The following is a 16002-nucleotide window of genomic DNA, read 5'->3' as shown; positions in this document are numbered from 1 at the left end:
GAAGTAGGAGGTAAGAGAAAAATAAACCCCAACCCACCCAAATCCACCAACACCCAACCATTAAGACGTAGTCAGTTGGGTTCCACACTCCTCACAGCAGAGGGCAAAGGAAGAGGAATACTTAGCTGGAGGTCCATTTGAGGATTAGAATAGAGGGGGTTGGTCTTATTCTTTCTAATCATTCTTTCTCTCTCCTATGTACAACTTGGGCTAATCAGGTCCCAGGTACAGCCAGCCTCTGTGGGAGAAAATCAAGTCAAGGTGTCATTGTCCTTCTAGAGCTGCTGATGGGAAAACAGTTTTGCTTTTAGGGAATCCCCTGCTAAAGGGCATGTGTATGGGAGAAGGGGAATGATGTCTGCTCTTGGGATATTTTTGTAATGTAGTAGAAAGAATATTAGGTTTAGATTCAGAGTGCCTGGGTACTCAGCCCAGCTTTACCACTTCCTAGCTGAATGATAGTTGGCTTAAGTAATTACTTAAGCACACCCACCTCAGTTTCTTTTTTTGTAAAATGAAAGACTTAGAATGGATCAGAGGTTCTTGACATGGACTCCAGGAACTTGTGTTTTTAAAACAATATGAGAACTGTATTCCAGTAGAATGGTTTCCTTTGTAATCCTCTGTATATGATTTAAGAATTTCAAAACTTTATTCTTTTTTAATTTTTTATTTAATTGATTAATTTAGAGGATTTTTCCAGGATTACAAAAATCTTGTTCTTTCCCTCCCTTCCCCCAACCTCCTCCCATATCTGACACAAAATTCCACTGGTCAAAACCTTATCCTGAGAATAAGGGCCCAAGGGTCCCCCCAGACTGCCAACAAAACCAGGTTAAGGACCCCTGGCTTAGGGAGTCTTTAAGGTGCCTTTCAACGTTAACGCCCTCCTGATCTTTGCCACTTTCAAAGATGGGCTAAAATGCCACCTGCTCTCTATGGCTTTTCCTGATGGCCCTCCCACTGACTAGTCCCCACCCCTCACCAAAAATTAACTTGCATTGTTTTGTCTATAAAGGGAAGGAGTATGTTGTCAGTAGAGAGCTGGCCTCAGAGTCAGCAAGATCTGGTTTAAATCTCTGCCCCTGCCTAGTAACTGTGAGACACCAGCAGATGACAATCTCTCAGTGCCCTCGACAAATCCCAGGTTGCAGAGAAGGTGCCCATCTGCAGAGGTAGAGCTCTTTCTACTGATGACATCAGAGATCCAAGTATTGACGTATACAATACACAGATGTATTCGATATGTATCTAATATACTTACATATGTATAGACTGTCTTCACTGAGAGAATGTAAGCTCCCTGAGGACATGGACTGGCTCACTTCTGTCTTTGGATCCTCAGTGCCCAGCACAGTGCCTGGTACATAATAGATATGGATTGATTGGTAATCCTATGATCCCTGAGGGAATCCTTATTCTTTTATTTAACCTCTTTCCTTTGGTCTCAGAATCAATACTGTGTATTGGTTCCAAGGCAGAAGAGTGGTAAGGGCTAGGCAATGGGGTCAAGTGACTTGCCCAGGGTCACACAGCTGGAAATTGTCTGAGGTCAGATTTGAACCCAGGACCTCCCATCTCTAGGTCTTGCTCTCAATCCACCAAGCCACCTAGTTGTGCCAGGGGAATCCTCATTCTGAAGTGAGTCCTTGTGCTCTGGGAGCTCCTGGCCTGAGAGTCCAAGATGCAGTCTTATTCTTAGGGACTATTTGAGAGAAGAAACTGTCCCATCCCTAAGGGAGTCTCTGGTGTGATGAAGAAGAAATCCCTCATACTCAGTGAGCTTCTGATCTGAAGCAGAGACATGACCCTTATCCTCTCTGATCAAAAGTGTGAGAAGAGAGGCAATAGCTCACCCTTGGGATCCTCAGGTCTGATGAAGGTGCAGGACCCATAGAAAGGAGATACTGCCTGCAGAGTGTGTGTGTGTGTGTGTGTGTGTGTGTGTGTGTGTGTGTGTGTGTGTTCATCTTGAGATATGACCCTCCTTGTCCCTTCCTCTCCCTCCCCACAGTAGGCTTCCTGGAGACTCCAAATGGGTCCTTATTCTTCCCTTCCTGAGCTCCCAGCTTTCCTCTGCTATACCCCCTTCCTGGGACATGGAGACCTCAGGAGCTTCCAGTGCTTCCCCTGGCCACATCCCAGAGCTGGAGCATAGCCTGCTCCCCCTGCCTCCTGAAGCCTTTGTCCCTTTCAGAGACACTAATCCTCTCACCTTACAATATTCTTCCAGTGCCAGCAGCAGGGGCTGGCTCAAGAATCCAGGATTAAGCAGCTGAGTGGACTGGATCTCCTCTCTGGGAGGCTTCCCTGGGGAGACTTAGGGGGATTACAGTGAAATAAAACCGCACCAACAGGGGAAAAGACAGCCTCACCCTGAAGGAGTCCTATTAAGGGTCATCTTTGGCTGGTAAAGCTTGTAGCCACCAAGGCCCCTCATCCTCCTGGCCCTGGCTATCTTGGCTCTTTTTTAAATCCTTACCTGCCATCTTAGAATCCATACTATGTACTGGCTCCAAAGCAGAGGAATAGTAAAGGCTAAGCAATGGGGATTAAGTGACTTGACCAGGGTCACATAGGAAGTGTCTGAGGTCACTTTTGAACCCAGGACCTTCTATCTTCAGGCCTGGCTCTCAATCCATGAAGCCACCTGGATGATCCTTCCCCTGGTTATCTCACCATAAGATCTTCCCTTATGGATAATAATAGGTCAAGAGGTAGGAATAAAGGCAAGGCACACCCTTACAAAGGAGCCCTGGGTCAGCCCATGGATGGGGCCACAAGAGAGAAACAACGTGCAGAGCATGAAGTCTGAGGATCTGGAATCCAATCATGGCTCTCTTACTTACTGCCACCTGTGGGACCCAGGGTAGATTACTTTCTATCTTTGGGCCTCAGCTTGGGAGAGGCAGCTTGAAAAAGTAGATAGGGAATTGGTCCTGCTTCTGGAATCTTCCCTCAGATTCTGCCTTGCTGGGTGACCCTCAGTAAGACACTCAACGCTCTGGGCTTCAGGTTGTTCATGTGGAACATGGAGATGGCTGGACTTGGGGACCTCTAGGGTCCTTCCTCGTTCTAGACCTCCAATCCAATAGTCTACAAAATAACAGAATTGGACTCTCAGGCCTTCTTAACCTGGGGCTGTGACCTTGATCTTTAAATATATTTACATACTTTCATTTCAATATTGGGCTCTTTTGCATCGTATTTTATTTGTATCTTTCTGAATTTAGTTGCATTTTGTATTTGTATTTTATTGGCTGCATTTAAACATGTTATCCTGGGAAGGAGTACAGAGGCATCACCAGACTGATAAAAGGAGTCCATGGCAAAGAGGGTTAAGAATCCCTGGACTTTGAGGCATCTAGGTGATAGAGAGCCAGCCTTGGAGATGGAAGGTCCTGAGTTCAAATCCAACCTCAGATACTGTGTGCAAGTCATTCTACCCCAAATGCTTAGCTCTTACAGCTCTTCTGAAGTCTTGGAACCAATATTGATTATAGGATAGAAGGTAAGGGGTTAAAAAATAATCCTTGGACTAGATGATCCTTAAGTTCCTTCCAACCACAAATCTATGATCCTATAATCCATTTAATTGAGTTGCTCTTACAACAGTTATTTAGTCCTGTCATGTTGTCATCTCTCATCCTCTGGAATACCAATGCTCGCTCCTGGTCACGGAAGCCTCTTAGCCACCTCTCTCCCTCCTCAAATTTTCCTGGAGTATTTCATCTTCTTTTTTCTTAGCATTTATATAGAACTTCAAGTTTTGCAGGCTGCACTACAGGCATTATCTCCTTTGATCCTCTCAACAACCTTGGGAGGTAGGTGTGATTATTACCCTCATTTTACAGATGAGGAAATGGAAGCAGAGAGTGGTTAAAATGACCTTCCCAGAGTCAGAGAGCTAGAAGAGGCGGGGCTTTGAACTCCGGGATTCCTGATTCCTGATCTGAAGCTCTATCTACTGTGCCAGCCTTTCCCATATCACACTCCACCTTGTAAATTATATTTATTTGTGTTTGCGTCAAATCTCCACAAAATCGGAGGAGGGAGATAGTGTGTTACCCTTGGAGAATGCTGTTGGACTGTAAGCCCCTGGAGGACAGGCACTGTGTTATTTTTTAATCTGACCCCCTGATGACCAGAAGAGTGTGAACTGCTCATGGCAGGGATTAGGTAAATTATTAGTGATTTGAGCTGAATTGGACTGGAATGGACACAGCACTACACAGAGGGACCAGAGGTGGGGGTTCTGTCCTGGCTTGGCCAGTGAATAACAGTGTGCTATAGGCTATGTCATTTTCCTTTACTGAGCTTAGGTCCTTTATCGATAAAATCGATAAAATCAAAATCAATGACAATCTAATGGTCAGGGATGCTGAAATGTTTATTAAGCAGTCCATAAGTGTAAGATACTGTCCTGGGTTCTTAGAAAGATACCAAGTTGTACAAGCCACAAATCAATTCATTTATTAAAGCACCTACTATGTGTCAGAAACTGTACAAGGCACCAGAGATACAAAGACAAATATGAAAGAGTCCCTGCCATCAAGGAGGTTACATTCCATGGGGAGGAACAACAATTTATACTCATGTGTGTACATATATGTGCATGTGTGTATGTATGTTTGTGTGAGAGAAAGAGAGAGAAGGAGGGAGGGAGAAAGAAAGAGACAGACAGACAGATAGAGACAGAGACAGATAGACGGGGGGGGGGAGAGAGAGAGGGAAGTGGGTTGGACTTTTCATTTCATTAATATAGGGAACTCCTGGATATGGAAAATCCCTTTACCAATGCAGGTTGGCACCTTCTGCAAAATACAATCCTAGAAGTTCACCTAGGGCACTGAGAGGTCCAGTGACTTTTCTAGGACCACACAGTTAGCACAGGTCAATGGCAGGATTTGAACCCAACACTTCCTAGCACTAAGACCAGCACTCTAACCACTATACAATACCATTTCTTATATAAAATAAACACAAGATAGTATAGAGTAGTATTGGTGAACGTTTTCAAGATCATGTGCCCAAACTGCACTTTCAAACTGCCTGTGAGCCACCCCTGCATTACCCCAGCCTGGGGAGGGAGAAAGTCCTTGTGTTTGGCTGCTGGGCATAGGGGTAAGGCATGTAAAAAATGTCCTCAGGCACTGTGGAGAGGTGGAACAGAGCAATCCCCTCCAACATGCCTGGATACCTGTGCCACACCTTAGCCAACACAGGTATAGGGAGAATGCACAAGCAGGAACAGGGGTGGGAGGGTGAGGTCAGGGAAGAATTCACCTAGAAAGAGGTGCCTGAACTGAGCTTTGAAGGAAACTAGGGATTCTCAGATGCAGGAGTGAGGACAGAGAACATCCTAAGCATTGGAGTAAGTCCATATGAAGCTCTGGAAGTAAGCTAGAGGATGCTATATGTGAGGAACAGCAAGAAGAGTGTGAAAAGGGGAGTCATAATAACAATAACAATAACTAGCATTTGTATAGCACTTTGTGGTTGAAAAGTGGTCTAGCAATAGTATCTCATATGATCCTTATCTGTTGTCCCCATTTTACAGATTAGAGAACTAAGGCAAACAGAGGTTAAGTGACATGTCCAGGGTCACTCAGCTAGGAAGTATATGAGACAGGATTTGAAGTCAGAATGACGAGTTCAGTTGAACCCAGGCTGTGCCATCTTTAAATTGAGTGTTCTGTCCTTTGTGCTGCCATGCTGCCTCTAATGTAATCCATAATAAGGTAAAAAAGTTAGGTTGGAGCTTTGTTGTTAAGAGCTTTAAGTTGCCAAGGCAGAGAGGTTTGCATTTGACCTTGTAGGTAACAGTGAGCCTCTAGGTAATGGGAAACTCAGTAAATAGCACATTTATTGAGCAAGGGAACAGAAGGGTCAGAACCATATTGTAGGGAAATTGTGGCATGATCCTTTCTCTTAAGAAGCTCAGTTTAGTAGGGAGATAATTCATGCAAATAAGACTGAAGAAGGCATGTACTAAGAGACAAGGATTCCAGGGGGCAGCTGGTGGCTCAGTGGATTGAGAACCAGGCCTAGAGATGGGGAATCCTGGGTTCAAGTCTAGCCTCAGATACTTCCTAGCTGTGTGACCCTGAGCAAGTCACTTAATTCCCTTTGCCTGGACCTTTCCACTATTCTGCCTTGGAACTGTATTGATCTAAGATGGAAGATAAAGGTTAAAAAAAAAGTTCAAGGATTTTGGAAGAAGAAGGGTCCATTATGACCTGAAATGGTCAGGGAAATCCAAAGATATAGACTCAGCATCCTGGAGTTGAAAATGATCTCTGGGTCATTTAGACCACCTATACCCAAGAAGCAACCTTCACTTCAGCCTCCATGACTATGTATTTGTGCCCATTTGAAGACATTCAGTAATGGGGAACTCATTACCACTCTGGGGAGTTAATCCCACTTGGAGACATTGCTAAGTGTTAAGAAATGCTTGCATATGTTGAGCTAAAAATCTGTCTGCGATTCTACCCCCCTCCCCCCCCCCCCCCCGTATCTAGCTCTGATTTCTAGAGTCATGGAGAATAAGTGTAACCCCTCTTTCACACTGCAGCCCCTTAAGGCACCATTGTCTAGATTCTCTCCAGCTTGTCAATATCTGACCTACAATATGGAGCCTGGAATTGAAGCTACTGAATGCTCCTGAACCTTCTGGCATGCGCATGGCATAAGGCAGTGAGCTTCTCATTTTCCTTACTCTCGACTCTGCATCTCTCTCTCTTTTTTAATTCTTACCTTCTGTCTTAGAATTAACACTGGTTCCAAGGCAGCAGAGCAGTAGGGGCTGGGCAACTGGGGTTAAGTGACTTACCCAAAGTCACACAGCTAGGAAGTATCTGAATCTAGATTTGAATCCAGGACCACCCAGCTCTGGACCTGACTCTCTATCCACTGAGCCATCTAGTAGCCCCCCTGCAAGTCTCTTAATGTAGCCATGAAAGCCTGACTTTTCTGAGAGTGACCTGATACTGGTAACCTATAATGTCTTGAGTTCACTAACCATTCCACTTTCTTTTTTCTTTTTTTTTTCACTTCAAACATTATTTTATTTGGTCATTTCCAAACATTATTCATTGGAAACAAAGATCCATTCCACTTTCTGACCTTTTTCAGAGGATTAGCTGCTCCCTAGACAGATCTCCTCTATCTTGTACATCATGAGGGTTGATTCTGTAAATGTATGGATTGATTTGGGAGGTCAGTGAGTAGCTTTTCCTTTGGCAGGGATGGGCAGGGAAGGAATTTCTTGGAAATGGCCCTGATTGTATCCTAGTGACCAATTTCCCATGCTGCCATTTACCATCATCATTCTACATCTATGGCCAGAAGGGAGCTCAGAGACTAGGTAGATTGAGGCAGAAGCAGGATCCTGATCCCCTACTTTTTGCCCCCCAAACACCCTTCTCTTTTGTCTTGGGTGAGACATTATAAGAGAAAACCTGTCACTAGAAAGGCATTAAATTGAGAGTCAGAAGACCTGATCCAGGGGAGTTCAAAATCAAAGAACTGTCTAAGGAGTGATGCGGTGATCCCAAAAGTGATCACACAGATACTTGGTTGGGTACAGGTTGGCTCCAGCTAGGTAACTTTAGTTAATGCTTTCTATCTCTCTCTGATTCTCTTCTCTTCTCTTCTCTTCTCTTCTCTTCTCTTCTCTTCTCTTCTCTTCTCTTCTCTTCTCTTCTCTTCTCTTCTCTTCTCTCCTCTCCTCTCCTCTCCTCTCCTCTCCTCTCCTCTCCTCTCCTCTCCTCTCCTCTCCTCTCCTCTCCTCTCCTCTCCTCTCCTCTCCTCTCCTCTCCTCTCCTCTCCTCTGCTCTCCTCTCCTCTCCTCTCCTCTGCTCTCCTCTCCTCTCCTCTCCTCTCCTCTCCTCTCCTCTCCTCTCCTCTGCTCTCCTCTCCTCTCCTCTCCTCTCCTCTCCTCTGCTCTCCTCTCCTCTCCTCTCCCCCCCTCTCCTCCCCTCTCCTCCCCTCTCCCCACTCCCCTCTCCCCTCTCCCAGAAGACCTGGGTTCCAATCTCCATTTCACCAGGGACTGTTCCTTTCTCTTTATGGCCTCAATTTACTCTTTTGTTGATCAGGTATAGTACTAAGATGCACAGAGAGCACGAGAGGAATTGGAGGTAGCTGAATCAAAGTATCCCCAGCCAGAGAGCCATCTCTAGACCCCTCTGATCCAGGGCTGCCTTTCAGAGGAGTCAGAATTCTGGATCCATCAAACAAGCCATCGTCTCCCCCTGCTGATTATTATAGCTATTAGCATTCACTCTGCCTCCAGCAGCTTTATCAAAATATCACTGATTTCAAGTCTACAAGTGCCAAGCCTGGCCGAGGGGAGGAGGACATCAGCAATTCCAGTGTGATGACTTAATGTTCCCCCTTTCCTTATTCCTGTTCTGGATCCTCCTTGATCTCCTTCTCTCTGGATGGGATTCCCAGAGACTATCCCCAGCTGGGCTTCCGGAACAAATGAGCCCCAATTCACTGCTGCCCATCTCTATAATGGGAAGAGAGTCGACAGATGTGTGCCAAACCCCAGAACATCAGAGTCGAAAGGACCTCAGTACATGGGATGGCAGAGAGCAGGGAGGATTTTAGAGATCAGATATGGAAGGGACTTTAGAACAAAGAATGTTCTAAAGAGACATAGAACGCGGAACAAAAAGGAACCTGGGAATTAAGAACACATATTTTTTGAGGCAGGAAGTAATTTAGTGAACACTTAGTCAAATCCCCTCATTTTAAAACAAAGTTGAAGATAATAAATCAGCCATCGTGTCAATAAGCATTTATTGGGAATTCAACGAAAGGCAAAAACACAATCTTTGCCCTCAAGGAGCCCACTGTCTAATGTCTTGTCCAAGGTTCCACAGGATGCCCATGGCAGAGCCAGGGGATAGTAATGATATTATCGTTTATCATTATTACTTTAAGGTTGGTAACGCACCATATATGTGTATGTGCAGGCCTGCACATATTTAGCTAGATGGCACAGTGGGTAGAGTATTGGGCCTGGAGCCAGGAAGATCCATCCAAGTGACTTCAGATCCAGGCTCAGACACTTACTAGCTGTGTGTCCCTGGGCACATCACTTAACCTTGTTTGCCTCAGTTTCCTCATCTATAAAATGAGCTGGAGAAGAAAATGGCCAACCATTCTAGTATCTTTGCCAGGAAGACCCCAAACGGAGTCACACAGTGTCAGATGTGACTAAACAGATGACCAACAATGCATACATACATGCATATACATAAAACCTTATTTGATATGTGCAGAATCTATATAAGAGAGGTGCTATCATTTCTCCCATTTGATAGATAAGGAAACGGAGGCATAGATAGGTGAAATGACTTGTCTAGGATCATACAGCTAGTAAGTGATTCAGGTGGTATTTGAACCCTGGTCTTCCTCTCTCTAAGGTTAGCACTCTTATCAATCATGCCTCCTCTTGCCTAATATGTAAGGGAAAAAAAGCATAAAACCTAAACCTTCATGTCCAGATAGATCCATTTTCTTTCTCTTGAGACCAGGGTGCCTTGATTCGTTAGTGTCCTAGGATCTGGAATTGGAAGGGGTTTTAAGATCATCTAGAACAGTACCTTCAATGCATTAATGAGAACATTTAGGGCTATAGAAAATCACTCAGATAATTTACCCAGCACTGCATAGCTAGTAACTAGAAAAATCAGGATTTGAACTTAAACTCTCTGGTTCCAAATACAGATTCTTTTTCATTAAGCCAAAATGACTTGTGTTCCCCAAACAGATGAAGCCACAGAGACCAGTGGAATGGGAAGAATTGAAAGAGCAGGCACCTACCGTGGTTTTTGGCCCTCTCTTAGCTGGGTGCAGAGGCTCTGGTGCTCCCCAGGGTGCTGCCACTGAAAGGAGTCCAGGCAGAGCTGGCGTGGGGGGTTGCCCAAGCAAAACCACAGTTTAGATATGTGCTGGGGCTCCCAGGGAAGAGGATGCCAGAGCCGTCCAAAGTTCAGGGAGCCAGGGCACGATGGATCCTAGAGAAGAGAAATTAGACAGAGGTAAGTGGTGGTGGTGGTGGTGGTGGTGATGGCTGGGGGAGAGAAATGAGGACCTTTGTGGAAGAGGAATAAGTCAATAAGCATTTATTAAGTACCTAAGATGTGCCAAGCATTGTGCTAAGAGCTGAGGATTAAAATGAAGGTCAAAAAGCCAGACCTTGCCCCCAAGGAGATCAAAGTCTAACAAGATGAAAAGGACTAAATACAAACAAAATATAAATGGGAGATGATCTTAGAGAAAAGGCACACACATTAAGGGGGATTAGAAAAAGCTTAGAAGAAAAGCTCCAGCATCACTTGCCCATGTCAAAATGCAGGCAACATTTTTCAGCTAGTGGTCTCCACTCTTTTCTGTCTTAGAAGGGTATGCTACTAAAATAAACACTGTAATGGGGGACAAAAGACTTTGGTTCTCTTCTTGTCTTTACCACATATGGTTTATGTGATCTCGGAATAGTAATTTAGTCTCTCCAGGACTCAATTTCCTCCTCTGTAAAAATGAGAGCATTGGACAAGATGATCTAAGAGTCCATATCACTCTTAATCCTATGGACTGATGATATTAAAATGCTCCAAAGTCTGTAAAATCTTTTTGTCCCAGATAGCCCTTTGAGTTAGGTAAGACAAGTATGATCGTGCATATGTGTGTATATATAAAAATATATACACACATACATACAAAAGAAATACTTAGAATCACTCAATGTTAGTATCCCAGAAACTTAGGTATGAAACAAGCAACAATCCCTGGAAGATAGAAAAGAGTCAAGTCTCTTCTACATGAGAGCACTTTAGATACTTAGAGGAAATAATCATGGCCTCTCTAAAGTATCTTCATATCTTTTAAAGCTGGAAGAGATCTTACAGACAGATGATCTAATCCAATCCCCTAATTTCACAGATAGTGAATCAGAGACCCAAAGAGGAAAAAGAGTAACTTGCTCAAGGTCTCATAGATATAAAAAATAGTTAAGACTTGAACTCAGTTCCTCTGACTCTAATCCAGAGTGTTTTGTCCAGTCTATCAGGATAGTAATTCATGCTAAACTAGTTCCTTTCTTATTCCTTCCCATCTCTTCCTAGTAATTTTCTTTCCATTCTTCTTTCCATCCCTTCCCATCCCATTTTTCCTATCTCTGCCTTTACCTTCCTTTCCTATTCCTTTCTTTTCCATTTTTTCCCTTCTAACCCTTTCCCTGACCCTTCTTATACTTTCCCTTCCCATCTCTTCTTTCCTCATTCCTTCCCATCCCATCCTTTCCTATCCCTCTCCATCCCTTCCCCTCCCTTCTTCCCATTCCTTCCTATTACTTCCCTTCTTATCCCTTCTCCTATTCCTTCCCAACTCATCCCTTTCCTTTTTTCTTTTCTTTTAGGGCTTAGCATAGTGCTGGCATATAGTTGGCACTAAATAAATGCTAGCTATTATTATCTTTTATTGCTGTAAGAACAGATACACATGCGCAAAAACCCTATCGAGCAGCCTTATTTGTTGCAAACAAAGCATCTGTGATGACTTGGAGAATGGAAGACCAAACTGCTGTATGAATGTGATATAATATTACTCTGCCATAAAACATGATGAATATGAAAAATTTCCAGGAACCTGGAAGAACCTGTATGAATTGATGCACGGTGAAGAACACCAAGCCCAAGAACAATATACTTAGAGACTACAACCACCTAAATCAAGACGACATTAAGGAGCAATAAAACTGGGTTAAGAACAACAGAAAATGTTGATCCATTCAATGGAATGCACCCTTCCTTCCTTCCTTAATTCCTTCCTTCCTTCCTTCCTTCCCCTTCCTTCCTTCCTTCCTTCCTTCCTTCCTTCCTTCCTTCCTTCCTTCCTTCCTTCCAACTACCAATCAGGAATCTACAAATGTGTATGGTGACCTGCAGCATCAGTCACCATCACATTATCAAGCAGTTTTCCTTAACAATTTAGGGGAATGTACTTTATGGAGGCTGGGGGATTAGTAGAGGATTTGTTGGAAAGTTTTTGTTGTGTCAAAACAAGCTAGATCAACAAGTAGAATACATTAAAGTGTAATTTGCAGACAAATTGTAGAGGACTTTAAGTGTAAAGCAGTTTAGTTTTTAAATCCCAAAGACAGTAGGGAGCTAATGAAAGTTGTTTGAATAGAGGAATGACAAAAATCAGCACTGTGTCTTGAGAAGATGATCTTGGCAGTTATGTGAAGGTTAGGTGGGAGAGAAGAGCAGCAAGGAGATTGTTTAAAGGGTTGTTATAATTATCCACATGAGAAGGGAGAAAAGCTGAAACTATTGTTTGGGACAGATGAAAGAGGCTGAAAATTGTTTGGGGGTGGAACTGAAAGATGACTTTCCAGTTTTCTGTCTGGATGACTGGAAAGCACTGAAATAAGGAAGTTGTAAAAAAAAAGGCTGGGCTCATTGGGGGGTGTAGGGAGAGAATGAGTTCAGTTTTGGACATTTTGATGTTGAGTTAACAACAGGACATCTGAGGGAGATTTACAGCAGGCAGTTGGAGGTGCAGGATTGAAATTCAAGAATGAAATTAAAGCTGCAGATGCAGATTTGGGAGTCAAGGGCACCAAAGCAGGTGATAACTGAACTCGGGCACAGATGAAATTTCCAAGGAAGAGATTATAAAGAGAAACAAGACAAAGCCTTGAGGAGGACCCACATTCAGGGGACTTAACAATCAGAACCTCCATCACCTTTATTCTATATGTTGCAGTTAATATCCCAGATCCTTAGACTAGCTATGGCACAATGACCAGGCAAAGGACCCTATTTTAGGGGGAATGTTTTACAAAGTGAGGCTGCCCAAGATGAGCACCAGGCAAAGGAGAGGAAAGCACTTAAAGTGTTGCCAGAGGCAGAGACAGAAGGGAAACAAGTGTAACAACATAGCCATGGCATCTTCAAACCCAGGAACTAATGGCTTGAATGTTTCACAAAATTGGAGTCAGTGTACTACTATGGAAATAGCATTGGCTCTGGACTCCAAAGATATGTGTTCAAATCCCACACCTGATGCTCACTACTCATGAAGATGGGGTCTCAGTTTTCTCATCTTTAAAAAGAAAATGCTGGACAACATGACTTCAAGGTCCTTCCAGATCTACAAATCCTAGAAGGAAAGGTCATTCATTACACCCTAACCATTTATTACTGGGACTGTAAGCACCCAAGTAATTGTGTCCTCTTCTTCTATGCTAGAAACTCAAAAGGGTAAAATGGGCATTATGTTAATCATTCTCTTGGAGGTGTAATCTATTATACTTATTTGTATATGGATGAAAAGAATGCTCTTGTTACTGGATTCACTTCCTTATTTATGTTATTTCATGTCATTAAATGTTTTGCTATTCAATTTCTGTGTCCTTTGTATTCTCTGGCAATTGAGAGTGTACTTATCGTAGGGGGGCACAGGCCATGAGCTGCATAATTGATAATCCAAAACGACCACATTGTATCTTGGGGAGAGGGAATAATAGCAAGAGGTGCTATAGACAAATCAGAAAACTGAGGCCCCCTCAGAGGTGACTCACACAAAGCCAGCCCTCTGTCTGTCCAGGATACTCCTACCATGTTGCCTTGCAGAAAATGTTCAATTTCCCTCCCAGATCAGAAGAATTCTGCTAAATGCTTGGTGTATTTTCATCTTTGGTGCAACTAGGAACACTTCAGAGAGTATATCGGGTACACCAAGTAGGAGAGGTTCCCCTTAGATGGTGCCACTACCAAGGGGATCATCAGGAGCTAGGACCTTCTATGAGGGTATCATAGAATAAGAAGAGGGGCGAATTGGTGTCTGGGATATTTGGTACTAGGTAGAGACCAGCCCACATATTGGGTTGAGCAGAGAATTTGGTGAAAGTGAATGGAGAGGATGAAAGGGAGGGACAACTTGACTGGAGGGCCCTTGGAGCTGGGGTTTTCTTGGAATGGATCTATTCTACTTTGCTCACTCACACTCTCTACCAACCAACCCCTCCAGAAGAGGGAGCTGTTGGCATCATAGTATTAGAGCATTCTGAGCTGATAGGAGCTTAGGGACACACTGAGCCCGCCTCCTTATTTTACAATCTAGAGAGGCCAATTAACTTATGTAACATCATTCAACCAAACAGGAATTTGAATTCAGATCTTCTGACTCCATCACAGGCACCTCTAGGCTGGATCCAATCCCAGGTCAAAAAATGCCTCTAAGAAATCATTTTGTGCCTTTTTCAAACCTAAGCTAGCCCCATCGCTGGGATGGAAAGGCTCATTCCAAAATTGAAGTGAATTCTGTTTGGAATGTGTTTGGTGCTCAATCCACACTTCTGAAGCAGCCCCGGAGAGACAAAGCTGTCCAGGGGACTTTAATAAACACTTCCCTGACTCCTCTCCACAGGTCAGACACACCTCACTCAGGGAAGCCAGACTGCCAAAGCAGGGAGGGCTGTAGAATGGGAGATCTGAGGTCTTCCCAGTTGATTTGGCCAGACTCCCTACTGAGACACAGAAGAGAGTATCTCACTTTCCACATATGGCAATGGAGAGACACGAGAGAAGTTAAATAGTTTGCCCAGTGTCACACAGTGAATTAGTGGTACTTGGTGGGGCGTGGGGAGAAGAAGATGATTAGAAAGGGAGGCCTCTGGTTTCCAAGGCAGAGTTCTGTACCACAAGAACAACTCATATTTCAACAGAAACCTTAAGGCACAATGTAGTAAAAAAAAAAAAACAAAAAAACAAATAACCCTTACCTTCCATCTCGGAATTAATACTGTGTATTGGTTCCAAGGCAGAAGAGTGGTAAGGGCTAGGCAATGGGGGTCAAGTGACTTGCCCAGGGTCACACAGCTAGGAAATGTCTGAGTCCAGATTTGAACCCAGGACCTCCCATCTCTGGCTGGCTCTCAATCCAGCTGCTACCCAGCTGCCCCCCCCCAAAGTACAATGTATTATTGTGCTCATTTTATAGGTGAGGGAACCAAGACTCAGGTGAAGCAACTTGGCTAGGATCACATAGCTGGTGTTCCATTCAGACGTTTCCATGCCAAATCCAGCATCCTTACTCTGATGCTTTAAAAATGAGGCATTATAATGACTGTAATCAGCCACACAACCAAGTTAGCCAGTATTTACTGAGGTTCATGGTATCTAGATAGAGACCAGGTTCGAGAAAGATGCAGTCCAGTCCTAGCAGCTAAAGGACTGCAAGTCTTCTGATCCCTCTGGCCCTTGATTTCCTGGCCAGCGAAATGAAGCAGATATACCAGATGAAGGGTTTCTCACCTTTTGAGGGTTGTGGAGCCCTCTCGAAGTCCAGTGAAGACTAGGGACTGCTTCTCAGAAAAACATTTTTAAATGCACAGAATAAAATCAAGGGATTACAAAGGAAGCCATCACACTGAACCAAGCTACCAAAATATGTTCTAAAAACCCAGGTTCCTGAAGCCCAGCTTAAGAGCTCCTCAACAGTGCGGTCTCCAAGGTCTTTGCCAACTTGGACATAATCTATATTCGAAGACTCTTCTAGGTTGGACATTCTACTCTAGAAGATCTGTTTTGGCTCCAATGTTCAGTTTTCCGTGTTCTGTGTTCTCCGTGTTCTCACCTTCGATCTTCTGTGTCTAAGGCCTGTTCCTGTCCCAACATTCATTGGGTTAATTCATTCAGTTGGTGTTTACTGCCCTGCCCCGGTGTCCCCACCCCATGCTTGGCTATGAGATGGGAGAGACAGGTAGAAGAGACTGTCCTTCAAGACACAGCAACTTCATTGTTGGAGATCATGGCAAGGCAGAGCAGAATAAAGTGGAAAACTGCTGAATTCCCTTAAAGGGAGGCAGGCAGAGAGCTACAGAAGGCTCCTATGGAGAAGGCTTCTGGGAATCACTCTGGCCCCAGGTGTGAGGCCATCTGGCAGGACCTGCCTGACTCAGCACCTGCCCATGGACCC

The 16002-nt window shown here is 44.0% G+C and overlaps 1 protein-coding gene across 7 annotated transcripts in view; it reads right to left on the bottom strand.

Moving 5' to 3' along the window:
* LINGO1 (leucine rich repeat and Ig domain containing 1) overlaps positions 1–16002 on the bottom strand; it is a 515479-nt gene that overhangs the window by 196652 nt on the left and 302825 nt on the right. For 6 of the 7 annotated variants that reach the window (XM_007477966.3, XM_056796664.1, XM_056796651.1 and 3 more), the window contains one exon: positions 9841–10034. The gene's annotated coding sequence lies outside the window, so the exon portion shown is untranslated. Of the gene's footprint in view, positions 1–1264; positions 1361–9840; positions 10035–16002 lie in introns of all 7 variants that reach the window. The other variant, XM_056796671.1, reaches the window with a different exon arrangement.

The sequence above is a fragment of the Monodelphis domestica genome, chromosome 1, assembly GCF_027887165.1.
Source record: "Monodelphis domestica isolate mMonDom1 chromosome 1, mMonDom1.pri, whole genome shotgun sequence".
NCBI classification, from domain to species: Eukaryota; Metazoa; Chordata; class Mammalia; order Didelphimorphia; family Didelphidae; genus Monodelphis; species Monodelphis domestica.
This window is presented reverse-complemented; position numbering and strand designations above follow the sequence as displayed.